At 37.1% G+C, this 15,183-nt stretch overlaps 3 pseudogenes; all 3 read left to right on the forward strand.

Moving 5' to 3' along the window:
• The first annotated feature begins 3,150 nt into the window (after positions 1-3,150).
• LOC120145592 lies at positions 3,151-6,918 on the forward strand (annotated as a pseudogene).
• On the forward strand, positions 6,862-8,022 carry LOC120145593 (annotated as a pseudogene).
• A 2,456-nt stretch (positions 8,023-10,478) lies between these two features.
• LOC120145595 lies at positions 10,479-12,948 on the forward strand (annotated as a pseudogene).
• Positions 12,949-15,183: the final 2,235 nt, after the last annotated feature.

Consider the following 15,183-nt stretch of genomic DNA (forward strand, 5'->3'; position numbering starts at 1 on the left):
GGACAGATCATCTGGAGTACTTGAGTATAGTAAATGATTCTTGGGATAAGCCAGTTTCAGAAAATCCTTTGCAGGTTCTATTTTCTAAATTAAAGAGATTAAAGTCTTCACCTAGGAGTTTGAACAAATTGCACTATGAGGAGTTGCCTGGTAGGGTGTGTGCACTTAGAAAGGAGTTGGAGATTGCGCAAAAGCTTGTCTTGAGTTGTCTTTCGGCTGAAAATATTGGTCATGAGAAGAGTATTACTCAATAATTGGCTGAAATGTTGCAAGCTGAAGAAAAGCTTCTAAAGAAAAAATATAGAGTGCAATGTATTAAAGAGGGATATCAGAATTCAACTTTCTTCTTTAAGCAAGTTACTGCTCGGAAGAAGTTTAATTCTATTCAGATATTGTATGATTCACAGGGGCGTAAGCTTGATACTTTTGAGCACATTTCTAAGGAACTAATTTGGCATTTTGTTGATTCTTTAGGGACTGTTGATTCAAATATGGAGCAAATTTCTAATGCTCTATTGGGAGAAATTCTAGGTGTGGAGTTATCTTCTAAGATGAAAGATAACTTAGTTGCTCTAGTGACTTCTAAGGAAATTCGAGATGTTCTGTTTGCATTGAATGGAAACAAGGCCTCTAGTCTAGATGGATACCCTGCGGGTTTTTTTCAGCATGCTTGGGGCATAGTTGGTGAGGAGTTCATAAGTATTGTGAAAAAATATTTCTACTCTACTTGGTGGTTTATGTTCTACGATTTTAACCCTGGTCCTAAAGATTTTTTTCTCCATTGTTGGTTTCTAATTTCAGACCCATTTCTTGTTGTACTGTTGGGCACAAATACATAACAAAGATTTTGGTAAATAAAATGATGTGGCTCCCTGAGTTGATTCTGTCTAACCATATTGTTTTCTTTGTTGGGAGGGATTTGGTGGAGAATGTGCTGCTTGCTCAAGAATTGGTAAAGGGTTATGAGAGAAAACATTTATCTGCTCGGTGTGCTCTTAAATTCGACCTTAGGAAGGCATCTGACTCCCTGGATTGGGAGTTTGTTTTTCAGGTTCTCAGGGTAATGGGGTCTCCTCCTCATTTTATGGGTTAGATTCGTGCATGCATTACTAAATCAAAGTATTTTGTTAGTTTGAATGTGTATTTGTTGGTTATTTTTAGTGGACCAAAGACGTCAAATAGGGGGACCTCTTGTCCCTTTATATTTTTATTCTGGCGATGAATGTTTTATCTAGTATGTTGAACCTGACATGTAAGTAGGGTGCTTGATTTTCATCGAAAAATTCAGAGAATTGGTCTAACTGATACTTGTCTTGCGGATGATCTTTTAGTTTTTACTAAGGGTAGTGTGGAGGTACTCATGGTTGTGAAAAAATATTATGGGAAAATATTACGAGATATTTGGGTTGTCGATGAACGATTACAAGAGTAAGATTTTTTGTGCGAATTTAGGTGGGCCTGAGGTCTAAGTGTTGATTTAATACACTGGTTTTTGTGTTGGTTCACTTCCGGTAAGGTACCTAGGGGCTCCTTTAGTCTCCAGGAACCTTACTTATTCCGATTGTAAAGGTTTGATGGGAAAAATTATTGAAAGAATTAGAAGTTGACCGGCCAAATGCCTTTCTTTTACGGGAAGATTACAACTTATTCAAGTTGTAATTTTTAGTATTCAGAACTTTTGGTGCAAGGTATTCATTTTTCCTTCAAAGGTTCTTAAGCAAATTGAGAGGATATGTAATGTTTTTCTTTGGAAGGGCTCAAAGGGATCGATTAGGGACGCTCGAGTAAGTTGGTAAAAGGTTTGTCATCGAAATTGTGAATGTGGTCTTGGTTTGAAGAACATTCAGGTTTGGAGTAGAGCTTGTATGATGCGTAGTTTATGGTTTATTTTGTTAAGGCGAGCTCTCTTTGGGTGACTTGGATTGAAAGTTACGTTTTAAAGAGTTGTTCAATTTGGCAGGCACAAGTAAGAAGTTCCTATAGTTGGGCTGACCTGAAGGCAACTTATGAAGCTGTGAGATGATCTTGCGATGGTTTTCGGATGGTAAATTTCAAGTTAGGAAAGTTTGGGATATCCTCCGACATAAGCAGGCAAGAGTCCCTTGGTTTAGAATTGTTTGGGGGGATTATCGATTCCTAGACATTCTTTTGTTGTTTGGTTAGTAATTTTAGACCGCTTACCAACTAGAGTCCGAATGATTAATTGGGGGTTATTTGGATTTGTCTTGTGTTTTCTGTGATGGGAGAATTGAAACAATGGACCGTTTGTTTGCTGAATGTGGATTTTCGTCGACAGTGTGGGATTTGGTTGTGCAGGCTTACGATGTTAGTAGAATTAGCTCTAGTTGGGGGATATGGTGTTGTAGGTACAGGACAATGGTAAAGGAAAATCGTTGCGAGCTAGATTGTTCATTTAGCTTGGTGCATTTATGTCTATCATATCTGACGTGAGAGAAATGGTAGGTATCATGGTGCTCCTCCAAGAATGTCTGATGAAATTATCTGGTTCATTAAAGGCATTGTGGGGCTGAAGGGTAATGTAAAGGTCTCCCCTCCTTCTAGTTTAGCTGCTAAATAGGGGATAAATTGATGCTATTTTGGTTTGGTTGATTGTCAAGTTTAGGTGTTGTTTTGATTGGATTCTTTAGTTATGTTGTGGGTTTGTTTCTTTCTACTTTTTATTTGGTTAGAGTAGTTTATAAATTTTGAAGTTTGTATAGGAATAATTTCTTTGGATGAATAATATTTTCATTTATAAAAAAAAGCTTTTTTGAAATTAAAAATATTTTTAACTTTTTTTAAAAAAAATTACAAAATAGATTATGACATATATCGCTTAACAAATTATTTTAACGACCATAGAATCGAGACATCTAAAGTGATAACGTTACTTTAGTCACCTGTATGATTTAAAAAATAGTTTAGGCACTAATTCATAAAAAATTATATAGTTTGAACATTTATTTTATTTTTAAATCTTTAATTTTTTTTGAAAGTTTAAACACTAAAATAAATTTAAAATTAATAATTTAGATATTAAATATGTAATTTATTTCAACTTAAATATCCGTCGGCAGTCTAGTAAGTTTATAATCCGACTAGTGGAACAAGGGGGGTTGACTACCATTTGTATAGCGAGAACTATATAAAACCCCAAAATCCCTGCTTTCCAAACTCACTGTTTTAGGCCAAAAATGATAGCCTCAACAACTCTCCCGACTTGCTTCAACTTCAAGCTGCTCAATCCCCAGCAAGTATTTTCACCCACAAATCCAGCACAAAAAACTCCTCCTTTCCCACAAAGTCCCATCATTTGCATCATTACAACCTTCTTTGGAGCGATATCTTCAAACCCAAGCGCTGTTCCCTCCGTTCAGTCCTCAGGAAAGTGAACGATGACGGTGGCACCCTACAGGATCCTGCTGCTGTTTCTGTAAGTTGTACAACTCTAAGCTTATTGCTTTCCTATATGGGTCCTCGTAATTTTACTCAGAATTCATGTTTACCGGTTGGGGAATTTTATATTGAATTAGTACAGAGCTATAACGACATTAAAAACAGTTTTTTTTTATTCTTTTGGCCATGGTAGTTAGTTTAAGATACATAATCATGCAGCTTGTTATGCTAATTCCAGGTTGGTGAAGGGGCAAACAGTAGCTCTTCCACTTTAGGTGACAATTATGTGGCCTTATTTATAATGCTTGGGCTAGACCATGATGCTCTTGACCGAGAACAGGCGATGGTAGCACTATGGAAAATTTCACTAGGTGGAAAGAAGTGCATTGATGCCATTATGCAGTTTCAGGGCTGCGTAAACTTAACGGTGAACCTTCTCAGCTCCGAGTCTAGTGCTACATGTGAAGCGGCTGCTGGTCTTTTCGGTCTATATCGTCAATCAATTTCTACAGAGATATTGTAGCGGAAAGTGGAGCAATAGAAGGGATAACTGGTTTATTGAAACCTTCCTTGACTTCTGAGGTAAAGTGAAGGTATTTCGCCTTCGAAATGTTTGTCTTGTTTGCTGAAATTTTAGACATTCTGAACTTTTTTAGGTTAGAGAGCAAAGTATGTGTACTTATCGAACTTGTCTGTAGATGAGGAACGTAGAGTGAAATTGCAAACTCGGATATCCTTCCATTGCTCATCAATTCCCTCGATGATAATGACATAAAAGTGAAGGAAGCAGGTGGGGTTTTGGCGAATTTGGCCTTGAGCCATTGTAATCACGGCATAATAGTTGAAGCCGGCACCATTCCGAAACTGGTGAGGATCTTTGCTGAACGGGGTTTAGCTTAATGGTTTTTGGTTTCACGCTGACTGGTAGATGAAGTATAGTGACTTTTTTCAATGGATGAAGAACAACCAGTTGGACTTAATGGTAATTGAATCTTTTTCAATGGGACCCGATGAAACATTCTCATTTCGAATGCAGGCAAAGCTCTTAAAAACTGACTTGGAAGAATTTAAAGTGATTCAGAAAGAAGCTAGAAATGCTTTATTGGAACTTGTTAAGGAACAATATTATAGAATATTGTTAAGGAACAATATTGTTAAAGAACAATATCATAGAGGAAGGTCTGGTTCCTGTGCCGATAATTGGTTCAGCGCTTACAAGTCTTTCAGGCCAGGATTATATTGTGGCCGTCTATGCCAGATGGTACAGAGATCGAGACTTCCAAATGTCCTTTGAGGTTTGGTTCTTCTGAATTACTCCTCGGGTTAAATGTTGGCGAGAATGCCGAGATAGAGGAAGCTAAGCAGAATGCAATATTTGGACAGACAGCAACAATTTCTTGCTCGTATAGGGGCAATGGAGTTGGATGGCAAAGAGAATCTCAGTCTGATACCCCCACTGATAACCGACTTACTCTTCTCCCATATCGAGGGCTGCCGAGTCAATTGCTGACTCATCTATCTATGCGGATTTCATTCAAGGAAGCAGGAGCCATCAAGCATTTGATTCGGCTTTTAGACCACAATAGTTATGCTGTCAGATCAGCTGTGACCCATGCTTTGGAGAGGTTGTCTGTTTGGTATTGTTATTCTCTTTGTTAGTCTTGCTAGATAATGTCTTCGGCTTTAAATGGGGGGAAATTTATCAAGTTTTGGTATTGGAGGAAGCTTACATTTTGTCTCTTTACTTGCCAGTTGCTCGTATTCTCATTCATTGTCCATTTTCATTTTCTTATTTTATTGATAGTTTCGGAGTTAACTAACAATAAATGTGCTCGATATCTCAATTTTTAGATAAGATAGAATGTTCTCTGAAATTTCTTGTTTGCTGCAGCCCCGTTGTTTATCCGGGACTAAAAGCTGAAGGAATTTACACCCTTTAGTTTGTACTCTGAAACACTCGGAGACCTCCGGAAGCTTGATGGAAAAGGTAAAAGCTATGTTTTCTCAAGATAGAATTGTAATGACCCTAGTTTGATATTAGTGACATGGATTCTTGCTGCACTTGCAGACTTTAGATATACTTGCTAGGATTTTAGACCCAGTAAGAAATGAAGTCAAAGGTTAGTCGATCCGTCTTACATCATAGTGTAAATGATCGAAGACATTTTATCTGTGATTTTTTGACACTTAAAACACCTTCAATTATTCAGAGTTTTCTAAACACAATCACCCCCACGCACACAGGGTGATTTGGACCCTGTATTTTTCTATTGACTTACGCTAGTAATGTTGTATCTAGTTCTACAATGGACCAGTGAATGGTTTAAAAACAGGTATATGTGCTGCAAGCAGCGTTGATGCTTCTGGCGATAGGCCCGTGTCGATAATGGATTCCAGGTTTTTTCCTCTTCTTTTTCGTGTCTTTGTTTCTTAGAAATATGATGTTCCATCGAATGACACCTCCTTTGTACCATCGTATACTTGGATTGTTAATTGTTTACTCTGAGCAGTTGTATATCCTGGAAATGTGTTTTAGGAAAGAATTGCTGGACTCTGCTGTCATTACCCGCCTGATTGATATTATGAAGACTTCATCAAACTTGCAAAGAAAAGCAGCTTCTATCTTGGAATTCATGACAGTAATCGAACCTAGCATGGAAACGATCATCAAAGAAGATATATGGTCCGGTTTGGAAGCTGTTTTTCAACAAAATGCTCTAAAAGGTAAGGAGATTTCAAGTCTTTGTCGAAACACTTGAGCTGTACCGCTTTAGACAAGTACTGTAGTACCTTTGCTATTTTGCAGACATGGAAGCTGATGTAGAAGATCAGGAACCAGACAAACGCTCTCCAACTTGAAGAAGCTGCTCAATCAGTCTGTGCAGCTTCAAGGCTACTTACGAAACTTCTCGATTCGGAACAGTTTTCTCGGAAAATAGACACTACCCTTTTCACTAAATCCGCGAAATCCTAAAGTCCGCTATACCTCTTCAAACCAAAGATTGGGTTGCCGCTTGCCTTGTTAAACTGAGCTCTTTATCCGGTCCTTACGTAGACTACGAGAATCCGATCAACATAGAGGTAACCCTTTATGAGGCAATACCAAGACTTATAGAGCAGATACAATCATCGTTTTCTCCGGAAACGCAGGAAGCTGCTGCTGTTGAACCTAACAGAATAATTTCCGAAGGGTTCTTTGATTCCACCCGAGCTGTCGCATCTGGGGGCGGTATTTCCACTGGTGAAACTTGTCGAAAAAGGGATGATAGGGCGGTCGAAGCGGCCTTATTGATACTGTATAATCTCAGTATGTACAATGAGAATCATTCAGCAATCATAGCTGCCGAGGCAGTGCCGGTATTGAGCAAGATTGTTTTATCACAAAGATCATATTGGACTCGAGCACTTCGTCTGCTGAGGAATCTACCTGTGTGACGGCAACACGAAAACTAGATTTTGGAGGCGATGTACGGATACTGTAAATCATTTTTGTTATATTCAGGAGCCATTTTTGCTATAATTTCACCGGAAGTCCATGTTTCTGTGACAAGTATTTCTTCATATTATTCTTGTATTATCAAAGGACTCAAATTTTAAAATTAAAAAGAAGTATAGGTTTTGAAATGGAACAAATTACAATATGGGGCTATTCTCATTACTTTTGCAGAATACAGGGAGTGATTATGAATTTGACCATTAACAAAACAGGGCCTCTCTTCTAATTTTGTCCCTTAGTATCTTGTGAAGATATTTCTGCTTTTTTTTTAAGTTGTCCTTGGACAGTCGGCAAAGAACAGAGAAAAGCCAAAGAAGCAGGAAATGGCTTGATCCTGCAGCTCCATTTCCATGGCCAGAGCCCAGAGCTGTGGTTCTTCCCTTTGCTTCTCTTACGGATAAACCCTCTCCTCAAGAAACTGATACAAATTCGAAATCCAAAACAGCAAGAAGGAGACAACGTTTGCGTCAACAGAAGCCACACCCTCCTCCTTCTATCGTCCAGATTGAACGCGCCATTGGTGCCGGCTCCTTCCGTGACGCTGACTCCAGGCATATCTTCTTCAACCCCCTTCCCTTTCTTTGATGTTCTTCAAAGTTTCTTCCTTGATTGTTTTTAGCCGGGTTTTGAGTAACGTCTGAATTTTGGTTTGGTCAAACATGGTCAGTGAGTTGGAGGAGGACAGGAGGAAACGATATTTGACGGGCTGTTGCCTGTTGGTGGTGGTAAATTTGAAAGTGAAATCGAGAAGAAACTCCGGGAGACTGGGGAGTGGATCGGTTCCACAACTGAAGCAACCTTTCGTTCCTCCAGTATTTCATCTTAAACTCAGTCCTAAATAAGCTCTTCAAGTGCTCTTTTCAAGCCACTTCCTTGGCCAAATGTGAAGGCAGAAAGATGTGAACTTTGACTTGTAAATCCCATTTTTCTTTTGATTGCCAATTGTTTTTGTGCAGGAAAGACAATCCTGTTGATTGTGCTCCAATGGATCCTACCAATTTGGACCATTTCTCTGCTAGTGGCTTCTGGGGTCATCAAGCTCCCATTCACCACCCCTCTCATCGACGACCTCATCATGTGAAACCACCAGCTTCAACTCCTAGTTTCGTTCATTCTTTTGGACATGATATCAGTGTCGACTCAAATTTTAATTGATAGATTTCGATGCAATTCTGATGATCGATATTATTTAACAGGGCCGTGGCCGGGGCGGCGCGAACTGCGCGACTCCGCAGGCCCCAAAAAATAGGACCCCAAAAGTATATATCGACGTTTTTTCAAAAAAAAACGTCATATTGCGGCTTTATTTGATAAAACGTCGATGGATCTATCGCGACGTTTGTCAAGAAAACGTCACTATTATTGCCCTGAAATCGAATATATCTAAAAAATAGAGTCCTTTTACGAATTTGTACATGACCCCGAAAATCCTGTCACGACCCTGATTTAGTAACTAAATTTATTTAGATAAAATTTCCGCGGAATTATACAATAACTTCATCTTCGTTTTTGGTTCGAAACTCTGTCAAATTTGCTCCATCTTCTCCCGACATGGCCATGGCAAAACCCCTACATGCCAACTAATTTTTTCCCTCTTCCAAAACTATATTCAGGCCCGAGCCACTGATTTTTTTCTCCTTTTTGATTTCCTCAACATGCAGTTTAAATTTGTCTAAGAGCTTTGAACTTATTTAATATCAAATGTAAGATTTAAGAGTTCACGAAGCCTTATATTCTTCATTTAAGTGAACCTGGAAATCAATAAATTATAGGGTAAATTACACTGTTCCCACTTAAATTTATTATCTCTCCTATTTTATTCATTGTATTTTTAATTGTTTAATTTTCTCAGTGAACTTTACAGATTGAATCATTTTGCTCACTATGCCGTTAACTTTTTAACGGTGTTATGATATAGCACAACATCAAAACGACGTTTTTAAAAACTCAAATACACAAAACGACGTCATCTCGAATCTTCTTCTTTCCCTCTATTTTCTCTCTAATTTGCATATAAGGTGACCGATTGACGCCACTGGTTACCACGTCATTTTTCATTCCGGTCACCGTCTACCGTCGTTGATGGTGGTCGTTCAATCTCAAAATTCATGGGTCAGTTTGTCTCAACTCCTGATTCAGAATCGGTTGATTGTTTTATTAGAAAATATCCCAAAATCCGTGAATCTCGACTGAAACGTTTCGACTTCCTCACTTTTGATCTCCAATTCATGGACTTCGAAGCAAGTTCCGAAAAAATGTAAGTCGGATTCGGATTCAAGGTGTCGAGGCGAAGCAATCATGAAATTTGAGACCAAACGACCACCATATATAGCGGTCGACGTGGTACGGCCACATTCTGTTTTAATTTAGAGTTTGATGAGCAAAATAAGAGAGAAATAAACAGAGTGAGGAATGATATAATTTACCCTTTATTTTTAATTATTTATATTAAATAATAATAAAAATAACATATCATCACAACGTTAGAGAGATATATGAGTGAGCAAAATGATTCAACCTGTAAAATTTAGTGAGTAAATTAAAAAAAATAAAATACGATGAATAAAATAGAAGACAATAAAATTTAGTGAGTAACGGTATAATTTACCCTAAATTATAAACACGGGAAGGAAAACCCCGGAAAAAATCGAACACAATTCAATGGTAGTAGAGAAGCAATATTGTGTTCACTGAAATAGCTATTGATTTAGACAGTTCAACAATGGCTGATTATCTCAACTGTAACTACAATCTTTTAACTATTGCTTTTAGGTCATGCATTTACACCCTCCTTTAATTTAATATGCTCAATTTCCCCCTTTAAATAACAATTTCAACATTCTAATCCTATTTAAAGGAATCCAAAGCCAGAAACTGGATTTCAAAAAGTGCATCTCTTTCTTGCACAAAGAATAAGTTGTCACAGTTGAAGGATGAAAAGTCTGCATGAAAAAAGAGCAGAGTTCAATGAAGCAGGGACATGAATTAGCAACTGTCCTAAAAGGATCCCACATTTTACCTTCGAGACTGGTCACCAACTCATTGGTAAGGTTCGGGACCTTCCCATTTTTTGTCCCAAAAAACCAGACTGTATGGACTCCATGGGTGGGGTTTCCATGGCTGCCTCACCTTTAACCTTCAGCTTAAGAAGAGAAAAAAGTCTACCACTTTTGCTCATCATAACATCAGTTATTTCTTCCTTAATTAAACCTTAATTCCATTGGTATTGTAATAAAAGAATCCCTTTTTTACTCACACTCAAGCTTCATTTTTCCCTCAGTTTTCCAGTCTTCTTGGCTGTCATTTTCCTGCTCAAATCGACTTCTAAAATTTTACAAGTCTAAAATATATTCATTCCTTTAAGCTTTATGATTCTATCTCTCTTATCTTCTCTTCTCTTTTTCATTGAAAGCTAAGCTCTTCCATACTCTTCTCATGTTTGCTTTGTTCCTTTTTGATAACTTCTGGAATCCCTGTACATAGCAGGAAAAAAACAGAGCTTCATTAATGACTGCCAACAAATTCGCGACCGTGTTGCATAAAAACACAAACAAAATCACTCTTGTCTTGTCTTTGTTTTACTAGAATGGATTCTGATCGCTCTTCTCCTTTTGAATTCCTGTTTTCTTATCTGGTTATCAAGTTTGCTGATTGCTTTGGTCTTAAAGGCCATGCCTTTGGTGTTCTAGGATTGATCATTTTTGAGCCGTCAAAGCACCGGATTCTTATAGATCTTGTGTGTGATGAGCATGCTAATGAGATTTCTAAACTGGGTTTTTGCTCTAATCATCGGAGATTATCTGAATCTCGAGATATGCGCGGCTTGCCTGTCCTCGTCGCCGCCGGAAACGGAAAATGGTGATGAGAAATTGAAGTGTTCTTGTTGCGGCATCGTTTTAATTTCTGAAGCTGGAGAAAAAGTCGATGCTTCGGATGGAATCAGATCAGATTTTGTGTCTGCTGATAAGAAGATGAACAGAGGATTGAAGAAAACAAGGGCGTATCCATCATTTCTGATGGTGATGAACGGATAAAACTGGAAAATGATGACTTTTCATGTTTTATTTCCAGTTTTGATTGCAGCCAAGCGGCTGCTAATGGAGGCGATGTGGTTTTGGAGAAAGATCAATAAATATCAGTTGAAGAAGGAGACTTGGTTTTGTCAGTGGATGACCATGAGTTGACTCAAGTGAGTCAAATCGCTTGTACCAAAGAGGAATCTCCTGAGATTCTAGCCAAGCTTCTGGAGTTCTACATAGAAGTCCAATGAGAAGGAAGAAGAAGATGATGTTCAATCAAATGCTGCAACAATAGAGGGAAAATCAATGTAGATGTTAATCAAGGTACTTTCCTAATCCAATTCAATATTTTTTTACCAAATGCATATTGTTGAGTTTGTCAATTTTGTGCAATTTCTGCAGCAAATGAACCAATTGAAGATATTGAACCCTCCAAGGATGCTGAGGAAGATAAAGTTCCCGATACACCGACTACGGTCGACGGTTTCCACCTGTTGCACAAGGAGTCGGGAACCGAAGATTTGTTGGACCGAAGTGTTTTCGGTGACATTGAGGCTGCTGATGGGGTATCAACTGTAGACAAGTTGAAATCGGCTTTGAAAACCGAACGGAAGGCCTTGTATGCTTTGTATAGGGAGCTCGAGGAAGAGCGGAGTGCTTCTGCGGTGGCTGCGAGCCAGACGATGGTGATGATAAATAGGCTTCAAGAAGAGAAAGCAGCAATGCAGATGGAAGCGTTGCAGTATCACAGATGAGAAGAACAATCCGAGTATGACCAGGAAGCCTTGCAGCTTCTCAATGAGCTTATGGTCAAACGGGAGAGGGAGAAGGCGCAGCTCGAAAAGGAACTCGAAGTATATCGAAGGAAGGTGTTCGATTACGAGGCTAAAGAGAGAACGATAATGCTGAGAAGAAGGGAAGATGACAGCATTCGGAATGCAAGTTCTGCGTCTTGCAGCAATGCTGAGGACAGTGATGGTGTATTGGTCGATTTAAATCACAAATCGAAGGAAGAAGATAGCTCCAGAAACCATCAAATTCGAGAGGATGTTAACCCGAATACCCCTGCTGATGCAGTCTTGTATTTAGAGGAGTCATTGGCTAGCTTCGAGGAAGAGAGGCTATCCATTCTAGAGCAGCTCAAGGTCTTGGAAGATAACTGATTTCATTGAATGATGAAGAGGCAGAACAACATTTCGAGTATTTGTATGAAGAGAACGGTAATGGCTTCCACGAGAGTCCCGATTTCAGCCACGGAACGGACGGTTTTGCGAACGGTCATTTCGAGGGAGTGAACGGGAAACATCACGAAGAGAAAACAATCCCCATGGCTGCAGAGGCAAAGAGACTTCTCCCACTTTTTGATGCCACTGATGCAGACATGGTAGATTCGATATCGAATGGACACGAAAACGACTTCCATTCTGCAGCCTTTCGACATTCCTTACCTGAACTCGAGACCAAAAAGCTCGCGATCGAGGAAGAAGTGAACCACGTTTACGAGAGATTACAAGCACTTGAGGCAGATAGAGAGTTCCTAAAACATTGCATCAGCTCATTGAGGAAAGGAGATAAAGGTGTTCATCTTCTTCAAGAGATTTTACAAAATCTCCGCGATTTGAGGAGCGTCGAACTTCGAGCAAGGAGCATCGAAGATGTCGCCATGTAGTTCGCATTCATCGGAACACACTCAGAAAAACCAATCGGTAAACCATAATCCACATTTCCATGTATCCATAATTTCACATCATAGATGCTGCCTATTGATTTCATGCTCTTGATTATTGCAGAATGCTCAATTGGAGTTGCTTAACCACAGCAAATCTAGTACTAGGAAAGGAAGAGAAAAAAAACTGACTCCGGCAATGAATCGGCGATATCTTCAACGATCGATAAGTCTCGAAGTGGTAGACCGGAAATCGCAAGTCTGTCACTTTCCCATTGCATCATTTCATCATATTTGGGGGCTAATTTGAGTTAGTTGTAAACTACATGTATCGATTTGTAAAGTATATATAAAGTGAGTGGTTTATGTTTTGGAGCTGTTCTTTTTGTATTTGTTTTCTTGTAAACTTCCAGTGGACATGGTAGAGGTTGACAGGTAGATTGTACAGGAATAAAAGAAGTATAAAAAACAACAGTGAAATGGTTTAATATTTTATTTGGGTAAAATATGCATTTAGTACATAAACTATTAGTTTTGATTCGTTTTAGTACCTAAACTTTTAATATTTTCAAAACCATACCTAACGTTTAATTTCATTTCATTTAGTACCTACCGATAAAAACTTAACGCATTTAGTACATAAACTATCAGTTTTGGTACCTAAACTTTCTATTTTTCAGAACTGAATGTTAAGTTTTGAACGGCTACTAAAATAAAACAAAAACAAAAATGTATATATAATGTTGATAAAAATTTAAAAGTTTAGGAACTAAACGCGTAATTTACTCATTTTGATTTTATTTCTCATATTAAGACGCAAAGATTGCTTTCAGAAATTGATTTTTGCTTCAACCTTAAAACAACACCTAACACCACTTTTTTCAATACATTAATCGATGCCATTACTATATAAAAAGGTTTACTAATAATAAAAGGTTAAATTACATCAAAAGTCACTAAGTTATATTAAGCGGTCGTTTTAGTCACTAAACTTTCAAAAGTTAAAAATATTGATATCATATGCAAACTTTAGGGATAAATAAGAGAAATGAAGAATGTGGGTCGAAATTATACCTACACAGGTGGGTCGAAATTATACCTACACAAATTAGTTTAGTTTATTCACTTCACGTGAGTTCATTAATACGACTTTTCCCTTAACTTTGTAGCACAAGAAGTAACTATTATCTAATGATGATATCAAGGCATGGTATAACGAATTTTAATAGTATAATGACTCAATAAAGTAATATATGGTTGGAGTAATATTTTGTAATTTTAATAATTGAAAAATAAAACAATATCTTATAGTCGAAGGATATTGTGCACTTTACCCAAAAATTTATATGTTCTAACATTAATTGTTGGCAAAATTATTAATGAATAAGATTAGTCAATAATTAACGATAAATTAATAAAATCTTTAATCGATAAATTATTTTACTTTTATTAAATGTACGGTAATCAATTTATTTATTTTCAATAAAAAATTAAAAATACAATATGAGGTGTAATTTATGATCTAAAATTGGTTTCAAGATCATGCATCAAGCCCTCAGTATTGAGGGTTGATTCAAATTAGTCCATTATAAATATACAATATAAAATTTAATGTAATACACCATACAATATTATATATGGAAAAAAATATACTGCAACATAAGTTAAATAGATACGTGAACTCAAGTCAATCCATTTTAAGCCTTGAAGTCTTCGATGTAGTAGAAATACGAGTAAAGTATACGGATGGTCCCGACTATAAGATAGTGATTTATTAAGTCTATTGTTCATTAAAAGTTACAAAATAGTCATCCGATTAGAGGGTGTTTTTGTTGAGTACATACTATTAAAAGTTACAAATGATCAGTCAATATTCATTGTGTTCCATAGTCGTCCTTTTTCGTTAAAAATCGATGGTCATTTGAGCTAGACGTTACATGATGACTGAAATATGATAGTTGTATGAGATTTTATGATCATATTTATCATATCACAATCAGCAGTTAACGTTCAGCTTAAAATACTGTCAATTTTTAACGGAAAATGATGAGTTCGGAATATGAATAGTCGAAGGACTCAACAAAGCAATATTCTACAATCAGATAACCGTTTTGTAACTTTTAATAGTTGAAAGACTTAATAATAATACATTATAGTCAATGGATCATTTGTATAATTTACCCTCGAATAGTTTTACCATTCTCCATAATCATTTTATTCATAAAAAAAACTCTAATAAAAAGGTCATCTAATTCAATTTTCTTATGTTCATCACATAAACTAATCAAATCAAAAGATAATGACTTTGAAGTCCTTACTATCCATCCCTTGAAAATCATGTATTAATAATCTTCACGTGAACTTATAATTTCACACGTTCTATTCAATGACATCTCAGAAAATTTCAGATACTACTATTTTATTAAACGAAAATATCTCCAAAATTGACTTCCAGATATACCGAAATTTGGAATGTCCACGTACGATAGTCTTAATATACAGTTAAAAAAATATTATCGATTTTGTTATTATTTAAATAACACTGAAATAAGAAGGGTGTAATGCAAAAAGATTGACCTTTTCCTTTGTCCGAATGATATTTTTGG

The sequence above is a fragment of the Hibiscus syriacus genome, unplaced genomic scaffold, assembly GCF_006381635.1.
Source record: "Hibiscus syriacus cultivar Baekdansim isolate YM2019G1 unplaced genomic scaffold, ASM638163v2 tig00110893_pilon, whole genome shotgun sequence".
Classification (NCBI taxonomy): Eukaryota; Viridiplantae; Streptophyta; class Magnoliopsida; order Malvales; family Malvaceae; genus Hibiscus; species Hibiscus syriacus.